Genomic DNA, 16450 nt, shown 5'->3' with positions numbered 1-16450 from the left:
CCATAAACCACTCATAAATATAGTTTTCAAGGTTTTATTACATTACACAGTTACAGTCATTTTACAGAGTACTTGAAACTAGTACTGTGGCCTGACTCAAAGGCTAACTTCCAAAGAGAAAAAGAATAAGGCCTGGGCTAGATTGTCTTACACTTTGTGGTTACTATTTTGGGCTGTGTAAAATCCTTTTGCCAGAGGAGGAAGTTGCTGACTTTTTAGAAAGCTTCATCTTTTAGCTAAAAGGCACTTTGAAGTAATGTTAAAACATTTATAATTTCAGCCATATTTAATTAACTTCTCTCTACTTTAATCCTACAATTCCGTCTCCAAGCATCTAATTTAGAGAAGTACTCCCATGCAGAAACTTGCACAAGAATGTTGACTGTGGCATTGTTTTTAATATCGAGAAAGCTGGAAACAACAAATTAACTAGGAAATGATTCAATAACACCATTATGTCCATACTATGGAATACTATGTGACGGTTAAAAGGATGAGTAGAGGTACATTTATACAAATATGGGAAAATTTCCAAATACACTTAGTGAAATAAGCAAGTTACATAAAAATACAGAATATACAATCCCATCTTCATGAAACAAAGCAAAATAAAATCCTAATGGAAATAATAGTATAAAAATTGTTTCTTAACAAGAATCAGAAATTATAACCAGCTAGACAGAAGTTCCCCCTGGAGCAGGGTGTGGGCTTCCATTTTTTATTGATTTCTTCTTCTTTTTTTCCTTTAAAATGTTTTTATGAAGGAAATATAGTCGAGTACTACATCTACAAAAATGGGAAGTCTGGAAAATTAAGGCTTACTGAGCATGTATATATGAATGTTTACCTTTAATGCTTAAAATTTACAATTGTGTCCTAGATATGGTCTTTTTAACAATGTTGTTTTATCTAAATGATATAAATATTAAATGTTTGAGTTTTCAGTTTTCTTTTAGATGTATACTACCAGAGTGGGGCACAGTCTAAGAACCAATTTGAAAAAGACTATTCCAATTATCAAATTTAGTAAGTTTTCATTATGAAAATTCCCACCGGCAAGCTCTGGCATTTAATGATTAGGAAAGTTAACAAGAAGTATTACCCACAGAATGAATCAATAGAAAAGTAAAATTCACTGTCTAATATACAGTGACCTTTATGTTAAGCAAAAAAAAAAAATGGAGTTCATTAGTGGAGGTATCTTGTTTTCCAAAGTGTACGGTATAAGAATATATGCTGAGATAATGACTTTGAAGCAAATAGAAAAATACAGTGACAATTTCTTTTAGGTCTCTTAAAATTGACTTGTGAATCATAGTAAGATACATAACTTTTTTTTTTTATAAAATTTTGTGAAGTTTATGAAAGCATGTTTCCCTTTCTTGGTCCCATTAGGACATATCAGGTATATCAACCTAAAGCTAAAGGATAAGTCAACAGACACGTCAGTCAAACCTAAGTGTGGTTTCCTAAGGACATGAAACAGTGGCTTTGATGAATCATATGACAGTTCCCTAGGGGAAAAAGGCCTGTTAGAATCAGCATAACCATGAGCAGGAGCAAAAAGAAAACAAGAATTTTACCAAAGTTCACTGACGTAAAAGGATGTGACTTTTAGTAGGCTCTGTTTCTGAGTCACTTGATGTTTTTCTTCTATGACGGATGAGGAGCTCCAAAATGATGCTCTCTGTGGCACATGCGCGCGGTGGCCGTGCCACCCATTTTGGTGGTGAATGGTGCAAGAACCGATACGTACTTTTGTACTGTTGTTCTCAGTGGAACGCCAGTACTTGGGATTTTTACAACATTCAAAGTAGCTCAAGTAGAAAAGAAAAAGTTCAAACCAGTCACCAGATCCAAAATTAGCATTTTATTCAGAACGCTGGGGGTCAGAGGTGTATCATTTATATTCTGGTACACAATACAGAGGCAAAGCTGTTGTCAGAAGTCTCTCCAGTTTTAAAAGCTTTTTTTGTGTTTTCATTTTTTTTTTTTAAAAACACACCCTTAGTAGTGCTACCAGTGTCAGGCCACCCCTTTCTTTTCTTTTTCTTTCCTTTTTTTTAATTTTTTTGGTACAAATTATGTAAAACATTTGTGCTAAGAACTTTGCTCCCTCCCCAAAACAAAAAAAGAAAATAAAAAATAAAAAAAAAAATTAAAAAATTAAAAATTGAGTATTCTAACTACAGCTCAACAATTGAATCAAATGTCACTTTGTTTGTAAATACTTTATCCATAACGAAAGATATAAACATGCAAAAAACCTGAATTCATTGTCCAAATAATACATACACATGTTCTGAAGTTTCTGCACTTCTCCATAGACTATGCCAATAAAACATTATGTACACATACCATTTTTTTACAGTGAAGTGGAAAAAATACAGTAAATAAAAAAAGTGTACATGGATTAAGACCAAAATGTGTCTAACATTCTAGTTTATGAAAAAATTCAATTTTGCTACAAATTGGTGATATGAAAACTCCCTTTATTTGCAACCAGCTGCGTAAGTTTTTAAGATTTTAGTGAAAAAAAAATTCTAAAGTCTAAAACTAGAAGTAATGTACATTTTCCAATCTCATGGTCTCATCCCCCAAGATAATAAAATCGATCGCTCCATGAGTTCGGTTTTTTTTTTTGTTTGTTTAATTCTGTATTTTAACAAAAGCAAATGCAATGTAACAAAAGCGTGTTGAAGCATATCATGGTTGAACTTACTGCTCCCACCACAAAATATTTTGTCTTTTACTTATCGTTTCAGAAATCAGTACCATTAAAGCCTTAAACATAAAACTAATTCCAATCTGAAAAAGGTACAAAAAGGCACATAAAATCCCAGTGCTTCTGTACTGTAAAATTCAAGTGTAACTGAGCTCAGTGTTTTTCCAAACAGTATTGGATCACTGATATTCCCTCTGAGCCCAAATTGGTTTGCAGCCTATGCCAAAAGCCTCCAGCAAGCACTGTGCTAGTAGACTACAAAGTTAAAGCCTAGCTTCTGTATGCTTTTTGGGAATATCAGTTGAAATTGTTTGTACTTGTCCAAAAACCAAGTTCACCCTGAAGTTCAGTCATCACCTCCACCATACATGTCAGCGAGTTTCTTGAATCGTGGTCCCCAGTCGTTCAGGTAATCATAGTCCTGCTCTCCACCACTACTTGAGGAATTAAGGGAGCTCAAGGACCCGGCAGTGGAGCCACTACCTTCGTAGTCAAAGACTAAGAGGGAGTCATATGGCGGAGCTGTGGGATCATTGTCAGCAGCTTTAAGGCCCTACAATGTGGAAAGAGAAAGGAAGAAAGAGTTAAGAGAGGGTTACAATTTGCAAAACCATAAGCAGATGCCAAGGACTTCATGGTATTGAACACTTGGTAAATTCCCATTTGTAAGATTACATTTTCAACGCACAGAAACTGGCATTCTCAGTGTTTTGGAAGTCATACGAAAAGTAACTTGCTTCTTTCCTTTGCAAGCAAACAATCCTAAGGAGTGTAGGCTAGCATGCAAGACATAAAGTGGGAGGGAGTTAATTGGAGAACATGTTTGACAGACAGCAGAAATGAGGGCCAACTGCTTGAAGCAGATTAGAGGATCTTAAATAACACAATATATGGAACAGGACTGATAGACTGTAAAACAATCTCATTGAAATATAAGGTAAACTATATCATGGTAATTACTATAAACGGAATTCTCTGATTCAATAAACATAGAAAAATTACCCTTGCTAGCTAGGATAACTGGTGTGACTGTGTAATAGTCTACTTGGCAAGACCAGTTTTGAATGAGTAATTTAGTGGTAGAACAGGTTGTGTGAAGTTATATGAAATAATACAGAAAGGTTTTGAAACCATGTGATCCATGAACCCTAATCAGAATGAGGGTTAGGGGATTTTGAGAATTAACCATTTGAACAAGAAGCATATGTAGGGCAAGGAGAAAGATACACGTGTTAGTGCCAAGTGGTCCCCGATCCTCTAGCAGCTTGCAATCTAAGCAACAGGCATTTCTATAATATGAAAGGAATGATAAATAAATAATAAAACTGTGAATTCTAAACAAAAATCATCAGGATTCTGAAAAATTACTTTGTCTACCTTGAGGAGCTAAGCATTCAAAGTGGAGGTAGCTTTGCATTTATTTGACCCAAGTTTGAAAAGATAAAGAAAGAAGGAAAGTGACTCATTAAATCAGTTGTGTTATTAATGAAACATAAAATGTGGAATTAATTGATAAATTATGAACAGGTATTTTTTTTTAAATGGAGTAACTTCTACTTTTCCAAAGTCCCTAGAAAAATCATGATACAATACTGTACATGATATAAATATTGGGGAGTGCAGAATCTTGTAAATCTAAATAACATGCCCATTCTAAATCTTAAAAACAATTTAAGTAATAAAAAATAATAGAATAATTATCATTTATATTCTTAACTCTTGCAGATTCTTTTAAATATGTAATTTAAATATCTGCAGCTAATTTGTAATTCTGTACTACAAAACCTTTAAGGACTTAATACTAGGTCCATTTGGAATTTTCTGTAATATTTTCTCAACTGCATTTTAGTACGCCAAGATATACCAATATTGGTCTTCAAGCAATTGTTCTCTTTTTACAATGCTGCTTTTCAAATGCTGTGGGCTTATGGCGACCTTACTTATCATCCAAGATGTACAGGCTGTCTCCTTGAGAGATCAAGCCTTCCAATCCATATGTATTTTGTGAGCATACATATGCGGTTTTTCTATGAACATTTGTTCATTTAGTCTTTCAAGTTCACGGAGGAGGAATAAGGAAAAAGAGCACAAAAATTAAGGTCAGAGTCAGTGCCATCTAGTGTTGAAGAGATCAGATCTTAGATGACACCCCAGCTCTCCACAGTATTAGCTGTGGGAATTCAGCATTTCCTCATCTGCAACTGTAATAACAATCAGATTATATAAGACTAAATGAGATAAAGAGACTCAATGGCTCATCCTAGTTATCTGGCACTTGTAAAGCTCAAGGAGTATTGGCTATTATTATTATTATTATTAATGTTTTAAGTTTAAAGGAAACTTTTCTGCTTTGGAATTTGAAAAAAATAAAAAAAATGTGAAGACATAATATTTTAATAAATAAAATGCTGCTAGACTTCAATAAAAAATGTGAGTGAAAAGTACCCAGTATCAGCTTTCCCATCTCCAAGGATCTCTTACCATCAATCCTAACCATTAAATTAGGCACCACTCCCCCTCATTTATAACTCAGAAAAAGCTGTATTAAATAAAATAAAGCAAGTCTTAAGCAAATGACTTCCACACAGAAAACCAATAAGTTTAGATAGGATTTTCCTTATCTTATTTTTAGAATAAGCTACAAAGCAATTCTGCTAAGACCAAGAACCACTACAACCTACAATTTCCCAGAATTCATATAACTCCTTTCTGTGGTTGATGGTGTTACTGTCCTTAGTGATTCACCACCCTTGTTTCCATGGAGAGCACAAGCCCACACTGCCACAAGTTCCTTTCTGGAGTCAGAATTTACTTACTCCACCCCTCTGTCAGGCTCAGCTGGCTATGGGAGTGGCTTTGGCCAAAGAAATGTGAATAGCAGTGAGGAGCAGGAGCACATTTGGAGCTCTAATATCTTTCCACTTCTCTGTTTCCCTTCCTCAAGGAGAATGCCCTGCCTCAGATGGGGGTTATACTTCCCCATGGACTTTGCAATGAAGAAGACACATGATACTGATAGACTGCAGTTGACTTACAACCTGAGGAAGAAGTCAACCTTTGTTTCTGTAAGCCAATGAAACTTGGCATTATTAGTTACTGTAGACATAGCTGACAAAAAACCAAGGAATGCACCTTCATTCATTTTATTAGTTTATTAATTCAATTCATGGCATATTGGTTGAGTGTCTATGACTCTATAATGTGTGGAAACACAGCCTTTAATAAGCTAGATCCATTGCCTGACCTCTTAGAATTTACAGTCACACATTAGTATGTACCCATTTCCCATTTTTCCAAAAAAAAATCTAGTAATTACAAATATAAGCAATAAGTGATTCCTTTAGTTTAGCACTGTCTAACATGGTCCTACCACACAAGAACTGGACCTAAGAAGAATCTGACAGAAAATCAAGAAAAATCAGGGAAATTCCTGATAAGGAGAATGGATACCTGAAAACAAACATTAAAATTTATCATGACAACTGCTTTATAACACAGACAGTGAGACACTGGCAAAGGTCCCTGTGTTCAGGTTATTGACTTCATCACAATTTGATTTTTAAGTGAAAATACTCACAGAGCACTGCCCAAACCTTATAGTGTCAGCACCAAACTGGAAAAATGGAAAGGTTAAGATGAAAATTAGCTCTAAATAGTCAATGGCAGGGCCTCAAGTGTGTTTGGATTCAGACACGGGAAGTAATGACCATTGTTTACCGTGTCCAGGAAGAGACACTAGAAGCTGTGTGATCTTTACTGGAGTGTTAAAGAACCCCAGGACTCAACTATCTAAGCCACCTCATTCAAGTCCTTAAAATAGATTCTAATGCTGGAGATAATCTCCTATAAGAATCTGTTGGGATTCTTAAAAATATTCTTTTTATTTGATCATTTCTTTTTTCTATTCCTGCATTAGTTTCTGGATTATCCTGGTAGTTTTTGCATTTGTTTTCTTTTAGGAAAACAAAACAAAATGAAAGAAGAGGTTAAGGTTAAGGCCATAAAAATCCATTAGCGAGAGATCACTGTGCCATGTGAGTGCATGGTACACTGTCTTAGGGCTTAATGATGATAGAAGGGCAAAGCCACTGAACTTTTCAAGAATTCTTAGGCAAACCATCTTTCTAGGCAGGAGAGGTTAAGTACTTTAAGTTCCTTCCACTTGGATGGCACTGATTTTTATCTGAGAATTTAATATGACCCTTCTGAATGAGGTACTGCATAAATTCTTGGTAATATTTTGGTAATTCTAAAAAGATCACAGTCAGGCCCTCAGAAACTGACAGTAACAGGCATGCAATCAGACAGAATGTGTAGAAAAAATCTGGGGACAACAGAACCTTCTGGTTCTCCCTTATGTGATTGCTTTATTTTTGATGTGGACACCTTCAAGAATGATGTACAAAGTACTTTTCACATGATGTATAAGTACTGTTACCAAATTTATAAACTAACAGCATGTGCTTCTCTAGGTTTGACTAAATTTAGCAAAGTATGTTCACTTCACCTTTCTTGGAGAGGCAGATCTAAAACTCTAGATAAATTTATCTGAATAAATTTTCTGTAGTTTGAGCTCCTCTGCAAAGTGAAAGAGCTACAGTTGAATTCTTGCTGAGCTTATATTTATAGACTTCTGATCCTATGCTTTATGGGTGGGGACATGCTTTTATGGGTACTATAAAAACCCACATTCTTTAGTGAAGAACACACAAGGGATACAAGAAGAAAGAGGCCTATTGATACCCTAACATTCTGTCTTCTACAGTCTTAGTGCCATTGCTTTGGCTTAGGTTCTCATTATATCCTGCCTGGACCAGAACCTTCCAACCGGTCTTGCTATCTCCAGTGCTCTTTCTGCTTCTTTCCTAAAAACTAGCTTTGGTTTCTCTCTCAACTATTGATGTCACTTCCCCAGGCAAAACCCTCCGAGTGCTTTCTATGACCTATAGCAGAGTTTCCCCCATAACCCAAGTATTTCCCCCAGGGCTAGGTGGAGATGTTCTTTTAATTGTGCCTGAATGCTATAGAGCAATTCCCTATAATAAAGAATATTACATTTTATTGTAAGTTTAAGTAAATAGGAGAAAAGATACAGAGTTGAAAAAAAAAACTGGGAAGTGTTTCTCAAATGCCTGCCTTTTGGGGAGACCTGCAAGATTAAAAAAAGCAAAATCCTTTAAGAGCATCCAGGAACTCTAGAGGGTTCATCTACTTGTTTCAGTCATCATCAACCCCAGCAACCACAAATGAATTATGCACCATTCCTCAAACCCCAGTGTCATGTTCTTGTGTACTACTGTGTTATTTGCATATTAATTGTCTCCCAACTGAAATGTGGTTGAATTTGTTTGAAATGTTTCCTTTCATTTTTTTTTCTTCTGATGAACATCCATTATCTATCTATCCACCCAAAAGCTCAATAAAAATGTCACTTCTAGCCAGGCACAATGGTGTACACCTATAATCCCAGTGGCTCAGGAGGCTGAGGCAGGAGGATCAAGAGTTCAAAGACAGTCTCAGCAAAAGCAAGGCACTAAGCAACTCGGTGAGACCCTGTTTCTAAATAAAATACAAAATAGGGCTGGGAATGTGGCTCAGTGGTTGAGTTCAATCCCTGGTACCTGCCTCTCCCTGGAAAAATGTCACTTCTGCTGCATGGATTTTTTTTTTTTCTCCAACCATGACTAGGAGTCACTCCTATGAACTCTCTGGACCCTTCTTCTTTTATTACAGTATCTGGATTGTTCCTAGATAGTGACATCCCTTTTTGCAGGGGCTGTTTTGTACTCACACTCTGCTTTCCAACACAGCACCTGGCATTTGGCAGCTATTCTACGAGATAACTCTCCACTGGTGACCTGGGCTTAGGTATTTTCCTCTTCACATCTAGTTCATGTTTATATTTGCTTCTTTCAGGAAAATCACGTATCTGGGTTTGAAATATATGTGGACCTATAAAAATACATGTGGATGATCATGGTAAACACCATGTTTATTGTACGAGATTCTATGACTTCTTCAGTTCAACATTGCCATCCCTTTTTTGGCAATTTCATTGGGTTTAAAGCAATTTTTTTGAAAGGACAGGATTTAAACTATTTCATCTGAAATTAGAGACAGTAGAAAGTCTTAATCATACCAAGTAATTTACATACAATTCTCATTATGATATATTCTCATTTATAATAATTCAGAGACTTCACCATATGACAGGCACTATACCTCGTATTTTACATAAATGATCACATTGAGTTCTTATTTCAATCTGAAAAGAAGGGTCTACTATTAACCATCTTACAAATAAGAGAATTGGAAATGTAAGAGGTTAGATTTAAGGATCTTGACCTTGTACTAGGTAACAGAGCTGTTGGTGAAGCAGTTGGATTTGAATTCACACAAAAATCCAATTCCTGTAAAATAGGAGTGAGATACTTCAAAGAGGACAAATTAAATGTAATGAATAAGAGAAAAAAAAACAATCATTTTAAACTTTAGTAGTTTCAAGCAAACTATTCTGGAAGAAACTTTCATGTCCTTTAATAGAAGGATACACTCAGTTTTTATTCTTCTGAGATAAGAAAAAAATATGGGATTAGTAAAGTTGTTGGAGGTATGCTAATATCTACTGTCAGGATGAGATTAAAGGAATGTGTTTCAACTTTTCACCCTCTGAAGGTCATGTCTGAAAAGTCAAAACAGAATGAAATTCTGCAACCGAAATCCAAAAAACATGTGACTTGTTTTACTCTACCGACCAGACTGAAAATGCGTTATCCTTTTTGAGATTCAAGTCAACATTCATTCATTATTTAAATAAACAAATTAGAAAACGTTCTCATGAGCTTTCCTACTCCTTACATCTATAAAAGCACTCCAATTATAATCACCACTACATTATTCTTCCTTTGGAACATTCGGTACTCTGCTAAATCAAATAAGACCTGGAGATAAATAAATTTGTGTGCATTTTCAATGTTTTTACAAAATGCGCTTGTGTTCTTTCTAGGTGCCTTCCACTGTTTTAAAAGTTTACATGTATTTATTTTTGTCTGTTAAGTCAATGGAAGATATTGATCAAGTCCTAATGGGCGTCTTGGATTGAAGACTCTACCTGGTGCTTTCAGAGTTCTAACAATTTTCATCTCCCTGAACTGACCCACAGAAATAGCCATCACATGCCTGGAATTTTCTTTTTGGTTGTTTTCTGTGATACCTTAACCTCTTCCTGTCTCCAATTGTAGGGAAATTTCTAGGAACAGAATTTTGTTCTCTTACTCCTTTACCTGTCTCTGTCTTGTCATCACTTTCAGTTTCATCGATTTAGTTGCCATTTGGGGAATGATTCCCAAATTACCTTGTTTCATTTATTTATTCATCAAACCAAGGTGCCTCACACTCTCCCTCAGGATAAGGACCTCTTTCTGGAGCAAGGAAGAGCTCAAGGAAGGGTCAAAGGAAACCAGGTGTTCTAAATGGAGGTGGGGTGGGCTACCACTGGATAATGTCTAGCCCATATCCCGTGTTCCTGACTCTTCCTGTCTTGGTAAAGACTACATAAAGGAACTAACTTCTGAAGAAGCAGGCAGGCAGATTTGAGGCAGGAAGAACAGCACAGAATTATAAGGCAAGACTGAAGGATAAGTAGAGCTCTTGATGCAGGCCTCCAAGATGCAGGTCAGGGAGGGGCCTAAGATGAAGTTGGAAAGCCAAGTAAGAATCAGACACAACAGGCTTCCTTCTCCTGGCAGAGTAAAGCTCCATACAGGAATGTCTGCATTATATAGAGGACTTTGGGGTTTTATTCCAATAAACCTGCTATTGGTTGAAAAGATCTAAGTTGAAAATGTATTTATAACGCAACCTACAAACATCGTAGCTTAGCAACACAGTACAACATAGGGGCTCGGTTGTATTGCTGCAGCATGCAAGAGAGTATGACTGCATATAACTAGCTTGGGAAAAGAGCCACATTCAAAACTTAAAAGTATGGTTTCTATTGAATATTGCCATTCTTTTTTCACCACTGTCAGGTCAAAACACTGTTAAGTGGAATCATCTTAAGTCAGGGACTGTCTGTATGAAGACTGTGATGATAGCCAAGTAGGGAAGATACACAAGAGAATCTGTGTCCCATTTACCTTTCAGCTACACTTTGCTGGCGGTTATGTTATACATAGCAGGCATTCATTAGTGATTTGCTGAATAGATGATCCTAAACAGAGTTCAAAATGATTTCAAAATGAGCTCTTTTTAACATATGCTCAAATGATGACTGATTGTACTCTGAAGTTCACTTATAGCCAATTGTTTGGAATCAAGTTTTTCCATATGAGAAATCACAAATATTTGTTATGATCGCAAACCACATTTTAGACTGATACCTAACCTAAGCATTGTTTTAGAGAAAGGAAATTCCAAGTAGAAATTCCTACTGTATCTCTATCCGCTGTGGCAGTAGAAGGGCTGGGTCACTGAATCTTATTAACTAAATGTTCTTTTCTATCTACTAAGGAAAATGCAGTCAGTGCAAAAAACAAAACAAAACAAAAATCAATGCTCACACACACAGACAGAACATACACACGAAAACACAAACTTGGAATCAATGATATCCTTGTTTTCTGAATGTAATCAGCACCAGTAGAGTGAAAAGCTCCAGACTGGGTCTCTGCTGAATATCCATCAAATGCAAATTCGATGGTGCCCACAGCTTTATGCCCTATACACCTGCTTATAGTACTTAAATTCCTAAGAACAACAAAAGAGCTTGGCAGTGTATTAGATGCTTAGGTTATAAAAACATGAACAAGAAATAGTACTTGTCCTGCAGAGCACTCACATACTAAAGTGGGAGAAAGAAACAGAGACAGTTATATTCCAGTGGGTGTGGGTTAAGGCAGAGGAAGCTTCTTGCTAGCTTAGCCTTGCCTGGAGGGATCAAGGAAGGCTTCACAGAGAAGGGGGCATTTGTATTAATTCCTTTCAGCTAAGGGGAGTCTTGCAGATGGTCAAGAAGGTATGGGGTTTGCAGAAGTTATTGTCTGTTCAAAAGTGTGAAGCTTCGGGAGAAATGAAAACAGCTCTTTGGGGCTGCAGAACAGAAGGGGATTCAAGGAGGGAAAGAGTGGGCAGGAATAGGATTATGAACTGCTTTATAAATTGCTTAGTGTTTGATTTTTTATTACCAAGAAGGAAGAATATCAAGAACAGGCCTGAGTTGCAGAGAATACTGATACCCCAGAGACAGGCAGAAACATTCAGTAAGTATTTGTTGAATCACACTCAAGCCAGAATTCTTGTTTTCAAAAAGTCCAGTTCCTGCACTTATAGTCAAAAGATTCACTGTATCTCAAAACCCCATAAGCACAGAAAACCCAACAACAATTTTTCATAATGATGAATGTTCAATCAGGTATAAAATCATCAGGTATTCATAAATGTACTAAAAGATCTAGCACTATATATAAATTCAGGTGAATTATTTAAGCAGGTCTGTATGTAAATAAGAGTTGAAAGAGTCAGGTCAGATTTTTCTAGAAAAAGGGGAGTCACTGGTATTCTGTTGTTTTTGCCTCCCATCTGCTTTTAATCATGTCTACTACAAATTAACCTATTGCTTGCTTAACAGAAGTGAATGCATACGTTCAGAAAGCAGTCTGACTTTTAGAAATAGACAGTAATGGATCGATGAACAGGCAGCTAAATATCCCAACTATGTTTCAAAACTTTTTCTACAATCTGTAAGTGCATCTTAATACCTCATGTAGACGTTTACACCTTATACAATTACTTCAAGGAGGTCCAGGAAATAAAAGGTTTATCAGCACAAGACAGAAGGCCACATATAACCAATGCATTCCATTTTATAATGCAACAAGATCAATTGAAATCTTGGAGATCTGGAGGATATGGCCAGAGAACACGACTCCTGCCATACATTCACAGTCAACATCAATATGTACCACTGCCATTTATGCTTGATTAAAAATTTAGCTCTAACCCAAAGAAGCAATATAAATCATTTTACTTCCAAACTTAAGTATAAAATGTAGCAGAACTCTTGGTCAGTAAAATAAGTGTGTCATAATAATTTTGACAATGAAAATCATATCTGTTATATTCAACAGAGAATTAGCTTCCTCTTACAGAAGCTCTTAAAACTCCTCAACTAGGCAAGTATTTAAATCACTTACATAATATTTAATTTAGCTGTTCTTCCACTAATCTCCTTTAATGGAGCCATTGGGGAGGCACTGAATTCTCACCATATGTGGAATTCAAAGGGTACATACAGTAAGGGATACATTTAAAGGGAACTACTGCTACATTTATCAGTGCTAATAAATAAAATTATAATACACCATAATATTGTTAGCTTATTACTTGGCAGTCAAGGGAAAAAGTATTTCTTGGAGATAGTGTGACTAATACCAATAAATTATATGAGTATCATTTTGCCCACACAAAATATCAATTGACAGATCTCTTTTGGGTTGATCAAAGCAATTAAATTCGTTCTCTGTTACTGAAGCCATACTAGCTTCCACCTAAAAATGAATTTAAATATGTTTTAATGAACTACACAAGTATCCAAGCAACCTGTGACCTACACAGATCTAACCATGGGCATAAAATAAAAAGAGAGTCTTTTTCTGCACCTCGTTAATGAAGTCCCCGATGTCCCCAGGGTGTGGGGCTGCAGATCGGACTGGATACTGTGGCTCAGCGTGGATGGGTCTCTCATCCAGCCGCCGGATTCCCACAGGCTTGATGGCATCAGGCTCCACTGTGTCAGGCTGCTGGAGTTGGCTCAAGTCATAGTCCTGCAAAAGACAAAAATCAAAACTCCATGGTAGATGGGCACAGAGATGGAAAATTACAACCTTTGTTTTTAAACACATACTCAGAATGCATAGAAATGAGTGAAATTTAACATAATGGAAAAGTTGCCACTAGGAGTTTTTCATGTTATGATTAAATATTTCTTTCACACAGCTCTTTCTTCTGTGTTTTTCATTTCTACAGTCTGTGCTCCATCTGCTTTAAACCGTGCCTCATCATTTCCCAATGGGAAACAGCAGTGTGATGAGGTCTCTCCGTAAAATGACTGAAAAAACCAACGAGAACATATAGTTGTACCATGGAAGGAAAGACCTAACCTAATGTCTTTAAGATTAAAAAAATAAATAAATAAAACTGATGAGGGGGCTTTCTCCTGTTCCCTAAGGGAAGGCATCAGTGCATCAGGGTTTTGAAGGCATCCTAGGTCCCCCTTTCCCTCTCTTGGTCTAGAGCAGAGTCCACAAATTACAGTCTGTGAGCCCTCTCATCTGTGGCCTATTTTTCCTTAAGAATGGCTTTTACATTTTCAAAGGATTACTTAAAATATCAACAAAGAATATGCTACCAGGACTATATGCAGTCTCCCAAATTTGAACCCTTTCCTATCTGGCCCTTGATAGAAAGAGTTTGCCAACCTCTGCTCTAGGGGTGCTGGGCCAGGAAGTGTGGAGTTCCTTCCAGTGCAGCCCCTCTGGAATGTCTTGGAAAAGCAGCCTGTCCACTTGCAAAGAGGTAGAGTAGAACCCGTGAAGAAGGATGCTCTGGGCACAGGCTGAGCCCTCAGAACTATTTTCAGCTACTGCATCAGCTGTATAAAGACACTGGGGATGTATAAAGACACTGACCAGAGGTGGAACTGAATTGAAATTTTAGGTTTGGGCATTTGCTTTGTCCTTTTGAAACCTCTAAATTTTGGAGCTATAAAATGTCATATCCCCAGCTTAACCAAGATGCTCCAATTCAACACTGACATTTTATGAGAGTACTGATTTTCGGGTACTTTCTTGGTTTTAGTCTTTAGTGACCTCTCTGTCTGGGCTCAGCTTAAAACCTCTCACAAATTCTCTATAGTGGTTTTGATTTATTCAACACTCAAACATTTACCATGTTTGGCAGTGTTCTGGGTGTTTTATACATGTCTGCTCATTTAATCTTCTTAACACATTTTATCATCCCCTTTTAAGAGACCAGGATACCGAGTTTCAAGTAACTCAATATGTCGCTTATGGTCCTAGATCTATGAAGGTATAGGAACACACTCTGACTTCAAATGCATTGGACTCCACAGCCTGGCTCTTCTAGCGGTCACCTGTGACTGTGAATCCAGACTGAGTTACAAGATTGGATTTAGGGAGGAAAAATCTAGATAGATGAACAGGAACAGAAAAGAATGCTGTGAGGAACGATTAAGAAGGAGACGGAGATGAGGGTCACTCAATTTCAGACCCACTATGTGCCAGACACTGTAGCAGACTCCAGACAACCACTCACACTTCCCAACAAACCCACGAAGCAAGTTTTATTATCAACTCTTTAGAAGAAAGATGAGGACATTGCCACTATCACGTAGCTAGTACGTGATTTGGATGGGAATCGAATCGAGGTGCGTCTGTCTTTGATGTATCTGACTTAACTCCTTGCTCTTGGAGATGCTCTGATCATGACAACACTCCCAAAGAGTCATCCTTTGCTGAGAGCTTCATCCAGCCTGACAGGTACCATGATGAAAAAGCTCTGCCTCTCCTGAGTGCAACATGATGTGGAAGGTGAGGTAGATGCACACAGAGCAGGAGACTCACAAACTTGGTCTTTCTTGAGATATAAAGAACTCTGAGGGAAAAATGGCTTTAGATTTGAACCCTGAACTGTAACTGGGCTAAGGAGAAAGCACTGCTGAATCAGTAACATCAGCAAAGGCATGGGAATGCTGTCAGGACAGAGTTCAAGTCATTCACAGAAAAATGAATGAAAATAGCCTGACCTTACACAAATGTGCTCTGTTTTCAATTTTATAGAACTTATAATTGTGAGTCCTAGAATATCTTAAAGGCCTACATGAGACAATATGTGAAAGCCTTTAGAATGTTCACATGCTATACCAGATAAAAAGAGATTTATTTAGAGAATTTAGAGTGCTTTCACACTATGAAGCCTGGTTTCCCAGGCCATGTTTAATTGGATAACTACCAAGCACAGGAGAGTGGGGTAAATCGTGAATAAGTGTGCATTCTAAAAATTACCGAAAGCTTTTCCTAGAGGGGAAAATACTGATAAGTGTATTGATGACAGTTAGTAAATGTGTTACTCCAAGGGTAGAAAAAGCTTTATTAGAAGTCTGAATTACACAAAAACAGGTAATTGAATCTGGTGTTTAAGGACTGTCTTTTATCTGGTGACATATCTCTTGACAGTCTGGGATTTATTATATGATAGTTCAGTTTAACAATGGTAAGAATATGGAGGCATCTCTTTTATACAACCAGAAACAAAAAACAAAACACTGGCGTGGTCTTTGCCCGTGCTATTCTGTACCTGGAAAGAATCTCTACTTGAACTTTTCATAAAATTCACTGTATCCTAAGGTTGCAAATAAAATATATATATATATATTTTGGTACTGGGGATTGAGCTTGTGGGCACTCAACCACTGAGCTCATGCCCAGCTCTATTTTGTATTTTATTTAGAGCCAGGGTCTCACTGAGTTGCTTTGGAGCTTGCCACCCTCCTGACTTAGCCTCCTGAGCTGCTGGGATCACAGGCATGCTAAAAATGCTTTTTGATTGGCCACCAGTGTTTCATGAATGTTCAAATAAGTCACCAACATTTAAACATAGGCATATCTCATCTGAAAATAGGAAGTTCTGCCAAAAGAGAGTTCACAC

The 16450-nt window shown here is 37.0% G+C and overlaps 1 long non-coding RNA gene across 1 annotated transcript; it reads right to left on the bottom strand.

Annotated features, from left to right (window-relative positions):
• Positions 1–1850: 1850 nt before the first annotated feature.
• LOC124085531 (uncharacterized) lies at positions 1851–13548 on the bottom strand. The gene is made up of 2 exons (XR_006849455.2): positions 13384–13548; positions 1851–3278 (listed from the first exon to the last, which is right to left on the bottom strand). It is a non-coding gene; the product is annotated as an uncharacterized LOC124085531 (long non-coding RNA).
• Positions 13549–16450: the final 2902 nt, after the last annotated feature.

This window comes from Marmota monax, unplaced genomic scaffold (genome assembly GCF_021218885.2).
Source record: "Marmota monax isolate L192 unplaced genomic scaffold, Marmota_monax_Labrador192_F-V1.1 WCK01_AAM20220418_F8-fsc00126, whole genome shotgun sequence".
In the NCBI taxonomy this organism is placed as follows: Eukaryota; Metazoa; Chordata; class Mammalia; order Rodentia; family Sciuridae; genus Marmota; species Marmota monax.
The sequence above is the reverse complement of the archived record's forward strand: the minus strand, read 5'-3'. Positions and strand labels throughout refer to the sequence as shown.